The sequence below is a fragment of the Trichechus manatus genome, unplaced genomic scaffold (genome assembly GCF_000243295.1).
Source record: "Trichechus manatus latirostris isolate Lorelei unplaced genomic scaffold, TriManLat1.0 scaffold00157, whole genome shotgun sequence".
NCBI lineage: Eukaryota > Metazoa > Chordata > Mammalia > Sirenia > Trichechidae > Trichechus > Trichechus manatus.
In genome coordinates this window covers 2,419,095-2,425,717 of record NW_004444093.1, presented here as the reverse complement: position 1 = coordinate 2,425,717, position 6,623 = coordinate 2,419,095, and positions in this window count along the sequence as shown.

Sequence of the window (6,623 nt, the reverse complement as noted above, 5' to 3'; positions counted from 1 at the left end):
TTGTGTCTAGCTTCTTTCACTCAGCATATTTTCAAGGCCCATCTACATTGTAGCATGTATCAGAACATTATTCCTTTTTAAGGATGAGTAGTATTTCATTGTGTGTATATAATACCCACATTTTGCTTATCCATTCATCTGCTGATGGGCACTGGGGGTTTCCACTTTTGGCTATTGTAAATAGTGCAGTGAACACTGGTGTACAAGTATCCCTGCTTCAAAGTCTTTTGGGTATATACCCAGGTACTTGTTTCTTTTTGATGCTCTTAACATCCTGGCAAGGCAGGTTCATGCGAGGGCTGAGGCCGAGAGAAAGGCACTTGCCGATGTCCTATCATGGGCGTGGATCCTACTTCCCTAAGCTCGCTGCCCATCTGGGCTTCCTTCAGTCTGTGCTGAACTACTTCCAGATCCACTTCTCATTAGTGCCCTTGCAGTCCTGGAAGACGGCAGCGCCCATATCATCACTGCTCCCCTCCCCAGTTGATTGATAGATAGACAATTGACTCCAACTCATGGTGACCTTATGTACAATAGAATGCAATGCTGCCTGGTCCTGCGTCATCCTCACAATTACTGGCATGTCTGAGTCCATCGTTGCAGCTATTGTGCCAGCCCATCTCACCAAGGGTCACCCTTGTCTTTGCTGGCCCTCTGCTTCACCCAACATGATGTCCTCCTCTAGCAACCGATCCCTCCTGATGACATGTCCAAAGCAAGTGAGTCAGTGTTCTGTTGTGATCCATAAGGTTTTCACTGTCTGATTTTTGGAAGCAGATCGCCAGGCCTTTCTTCCTAGTCTCTTAGTCTGGAAGTTCTGCTGAAACCTGTCCACCATGGGTGACCCTGCTGGAATTCGAAATACTGGTGGCATAGCTTCCAGAATCATAGCAACATGCAAGCCACCACAGTGTGACAAACTGACAGACAGGAGGTGGCCCCACTTATTTACAGAAGAGGAAACCAGCCCAGGGAGGTCCAGGGGTAGTGCTGCTGGAGGGACTCAAGCTCCCCTCCACTCCCTGCTGGACACCTGCCCGCAGAGCCACTGAGGCCATTTTCCTGCCTGGAATGGCCTCTTTAGAAGGGGCTTGCTCAGGACTTCAGGTGCATCTTGAGGGCAGCCCTGGGGTGGCTGCGTGAGAGGCAGCATCGTGCAGTGGCTAGCAGTAGCTAATGCCACCAACTAACGTCCCAGCGACAACTGACTCCACAGCCAGCTCCTCCAGGCCTAGCTAGCTCTCTGATCTTGGACAAATCTCTCAACCTCTGCATGCTGCAGTTCCTGCACCAAAAGAATGGAGGTGACAGCAGTCTGTACCTCCCAGAAGTTCAAGGAGAATTCATTCAGTGTAGAGCCCTGGAACAATACCTGGCTTGGAGAAAGGCTCTGTAAGTGCTTGTTAAATAAATAAATGGCTTCAGCTCTGCCTAGTCCCAAGGTCTGGGCCCCTGCCATTCTCACCCAGAGAGCCTTAGGCTGAGGGCCCACATGGGCAGGTGCTTTCCAGAACTTATGTCACCCTCACTCCAGTGTGAAGGGGGAGGTTTGGTGTACCTAGTCTCCATGAGGAAGGTACCAAGCCCAAGAGGACCACATGCCAGCGACTGATGGGCTGGGATCAAGGCCAGGGCTGTCTGGCTCCAAGGCCGGCCTGGGAGAGGCTGTGCAAGGCCTACCTGCTTCCTCCTCTGTCTGGGGCTCGGTGCTCTCAGCCACACCAGGCTGCATGGGACACAAGTCCCCAGTTCCTGGTGTCCTTGCCTGCATGGTGAGGAGATCCAGCCCTCCTGGCCTCTCTGGTGGCCAGGAGGCACGGACTGAGGCCCTTGAGGCATGTGGACACCTGCCCCTTCTCTTGGCCGTTTCATTCTCAGCTCAGCCACTTCATTGAGTGCCTCCGTCCATCCAAGAGGCGGGGAGACAGACCATCTGCTGCCACCTTGGATTCTCCCAGAGCTCTTCTGATGATGCAGGCTCGGGGTCCCCATGCACCAACCAGCACCTCCATCTGGTAGGAACCTCTACATGCAGTGACATTCCAGGGCTAGTGGCTGGACCTGGGCCAGCGGTGAGCAGGGATCGAGCGAGCAGGAGGGACGCAAGGGCTTGACGATTCCCAACAAGGAGTTGCAAGGAGAATGCAATTGCTACGTGTGTGCCAGGGCTGCGAGCTCTCAGCCGACCAAGCCAGGGTTGGCGTCCCAGCCTCCTCCTCTCCAGCTAGACCTTCCCACCGCCCACCCCATTTTTTGCCACCTCAGTAAGCCTGGACCCCCTGTTCTGGGGGTTGGGCACAGGGACTGCTGGGCCTTCTGAGCTACTGAGCAGGCCCGTGTGTTTAAAACAAGGAGGTCTGCGAGGGGCCAGCCCTCAGGATGGAGTGTGAAGAGCAGGAGGGACAGTGGACACCATTTAACAGAGGGGAAAAAGGAGAAACTAAGACCAGGGAGGGGCAGTGCCTGGCCAGGGTCATACAGCAAAACAGGAGCAGAGTGGGCTGAGTTGGTGCTGTTGCATTCCCTCTGTCTCCAAGGCTCACGGGCCCTGACTTTGGGGCAGCATAGGAGGGGACCCTCTTCCTCCCTGACACCCCCTCCTCATCCTCTTGGTCATTCCCTGGCCTGGGAGACTGTTAACGCATCCAGTTGTCCTGGGGATGGCCTGAATCCTGTCCCCCAGGGGTCAGAGTCACACCTGTGCTGGTGGCTGGGGCACACAGGCCCAGTGGACCTTATCCCCAGACCCGGCCCTCTGGCTCTGCCTGGGGGCCTTAGGCCACTGGCTTCCCCATGCTGGGCCTCAGTTTCCCTGTGGACATCTCCAAGTTTCCTTCTTGCCTGCCCTATCCTCCTAGCTGAGACAAACTCTAACGCCACACACAGGATTGCGAGGGTGACCACAGCTTTTGGCTTCTGGCTTGGAGCCCCAGCCCCACCCCAGAGGAGGTACAGTCTCCCCGGGAGCCAGCTGCCTCCTGGGGGACCCTAGCTCTAAGGCCTCCTGCTGCAGGCTGTACCCACTTCTGCCCTGTGTGGGGTCTCACAGGAGGAGGACTGGCATGGGAACCCCAGGCCTTGAGGAGGACACACAAGCACTTTTTCTCAGGCCTGATGCGTCTCCAATCCCACAGAGCTGCCAACTCACCCTGTACAGGGGGCCCAGGGGTGAGCCCTGGGGTGGTGGGCAGTGCTGCATAGTGGGAAATGAGCCCTGAGTCTCCTCCAACCCAGGCATGCTGGTATGCCCCCTGCAGGGCCCTGGCCGGGCAGCAACCTGGGCTCAGACATGAGCTCACTCACTGTACAGCTCCAAGCAGGGCTTTGTCCTCTCTGGATGCCCACCTATTCTTCTCCAGCTCCCTTCTCAAGGTGCCCACACCCTGCCCAGATGTGAGGGCTGGGTCCCCAGAGGCCCCTCTAGCTCCCTCGCCCACACCATTGGTCCTCAGCTCCCGCTTGCCCACCCCAGCAGCCGGAAGGCCTGAGGTCCACGATGCAGAAAGGCTGAGGCAGGGTGTTGTGGGGATATACGCCATTTAAACATGGCTGCAGTATTGACAACTGCAGCCCCCACAGGCCTCTATGCTGTATACGACATGTTGGAGACTTGTCAGCGATGAGAAAGAGATTAGGCACGACTTGTTTTCCCAAACCTATTGTCCTGTTACTGATTGGCTTGTTTACCTGAATTCCTTCTCCCTTGCCCGCACCCAAAGCCCATTGTTCTGTTATTTGCTTCACTGCTTGCTGTATTGACTATAAATAAACTCCTGGGACTGAAGCCGGGGTTCGACTCCTCAGAGTGACCCTCCTGGCCCCACTTCTCTGTAAGAGTTGTGGCATTGGTTATTGTCTCCGCCGCCCCGACAACTGTCGCCACTGCGACAGATGGTGCCCCGTGTGAGGACAGACCACCGTATAGCTGCATAGGCGCCCTCGCACTCAATCCCTTTAGGTGGTGAGTATCGGACATCCATTTAAGGCTGTTTAAAGGCACAGCCCGAGAGCGGTGGGGTTTTTCCGTGGGCGGAATTTTCCTGAACGCTCTCAGATCAGGCTGCTTTAGCCCCAGAGCGGCAGGTCTTTCCTGACCGCTCCCAAGGGATTTCAGGCTTCAGGCCAGGAGCTTTCCTATCATTCTTCTCTTCGTTTTCCTATTCCTCCTCGCTATGGGGAATTCCCTTTCTCCTGAGCAGCGTCAACACAAAACCCAGTTGTTGGGATTGTTAAAGGCCTCTAAGCTTAAGGTGTCAGAAGAAGCCCTTACCCAACTTCTGCTTTTAATTGAATCTGCCATTTCCCGACAGGCTGACAATCAAGCAGCTGAAGTTCTTTGTCTCCAGCTTGCTTGTGAAAATGCTAATGCTGACTGTTGGGCTGTTTTAGCTCTCTTAAAGGCACAGTGTCCCCGCTGTGGTAAAGGCTTTCATTGGACTAATATATTCTGGGTTTCTCTATGCTACAGCCCTTTCTGGAAAACGTTTTACTCATGCCTGTCATCATTTCACCCAAGCCATTGCAACTATGGGATGTCCCCAAGCTCTTAAAACTGATAATGGTCCTGCATATACTTCTGCTAAATTTCAACAATTTTGTGCCACTTGGGATATTCTTCATACCACTGGCATTCCTTATAACCGTCAAGGGCAAGCCATAACTGAACGTGCCCATCACACTCTCAAACAGCTGTTAAATAAACAAAGTGGGGGAGATGATGGGTCTAGAGTATGTGCCCAAAATGAAAGACTTGCCAAAGCTCTCTTTATTTTTAACTTTTTATCGGTTGCTAAAGATGGTCGTACTGCTGCAGAACGACACTTTCTCCCCTCTGACACCCGACCTCGCCCACAGGTCCTCTGTAAAGATCCTCAAAATCTCTGTCTGGCAAGGACCTGTAGAATTACTAACCTGGGGGCGAGGGTATGCAGCTGTTTTGTCTCCTACAGGTCCACTTCGGATTCCCGCTCCGGCTGCGGCGCGGCCCACGCTCCATCCCTCCCGCGGCACTCTGAGCCCAGTCCCGGGTTGCCGCTGCCCAGGCTTGCTGGCCCGGTCGCCTGGGGTGTCGCCGCCCGGGACGGCCCCGCCTGGAGGCTCTGGGCAGGTGAGAGTGGGCTCTGCGCTCCGGCCGTGACTAGGGGTCCCGGACGCACCCCACGCTGCGGCTCCCCTGCGCGCCGGCACACTCTGCCCTGTGCCTCTGCCCCTTCCCTTCTCTGAACCGCCGCCGCCACCCCTTCGGTGGCCGCCATCCGACCCGACTCCAGAGCTACAACTGACACCGGCACCCCTTCCCCCGGGGATGGACACTGAACAACAGAGATCTGCAATACTGGTAACATGGGGAGGTCTGAAAGCCCTCTCCTCCAAAGCTGAGCATATCCTCTCAACTACAGGTGTCCCACTTACACCTGAAAACCTGTTTCTAGCTATGGTTTCCCTCGTGATAATCAATCCTCAATAGTCATCCTATATTATCTTGTTAATCAGTAATTTGTTAATCGGTAAGTTCCCAATGAAAATTTGTTATGTGTAAATTCCTCTATATTTTCTGCTTCTCCTAGTTAGATGCTTCTGTATAGATAGATTTCTAAGTTAGATGATTCCTTTCCAATTGATAGTAAATTTGTGTAAATCAGTGTTTGTTTCATTGTTAAATCTGTTATGATGTATAAATTGCCCTTCCTAGTGATTTCCTTCCAAGTAATAGTGAAGCTGTGTAAATCATTGCTTGTTTGATTGTTAATGAATCTTTGAGCCTTTATAAATCTTTAAGCCTTTAAGAATAATAATTTCAGTGGATGTTAAAAGTTAGTGTTTGCCTGACAAAATGAGAGTCAGAGGAAACCCATATGTCCAACAATCAGGATATTACTAGTGCAGAGAATTATATTATCCTCATAAGATCATCCTCTATTGCCATACACACCTAAAAGGCACATTGAGTCTGCTCACTCCGGCTATGCAATTGATAAGAGCAATGCTCTTACTTAGTAACCTGGTGAAGAACCAGATGGTATCTGGTGGAAAACCAGCACTGTGAGTTTAAAGAGCCTGCTACGGCCGCCATCTAAGAGCATTAAGCCCAGGCATTAAGTAACAACCTGGTAAAAAACCAGATGGTATCCGGTGGAAAACCAGCACCGTGAGTTTAAAGTCCAGGTGTTACTCATTGCTATGCTACTTCTCCTCCTTAAACATATGGAGTGTGCCCCAGCTGTAGCTGGGCTCACAAGGACTCACTAAGACGCCAGGCCCTGAAGTGTGGAGACAATAGCTGAGATAATCTTGGACTTTATCTCGTAGAGAAAATTTTACTTTGTCCTAACGGACACTTGTTGGACCAGTGAAAACCCTCTTGATTCTTATTCCATTAACTAAACAAAAGAGGGGAGATGTGGGGATATATGCCATTTAAACATGGCTGCACTATTGACAACTGCAGCCCCCAAAGGCCTCTGTGCTGTATACGACATGTTGGAGACATGTCGGAGACTTGTCAGCGATAAGAAAGAGATTAGGCATGACTTGTTTTCCCAAACCTATTGTCCTGTTACTGATTGGCTTGTTTACCTGAATTCCTTCTCCCTTGCCCGAAACTTATTGTTACTCACCCAAAG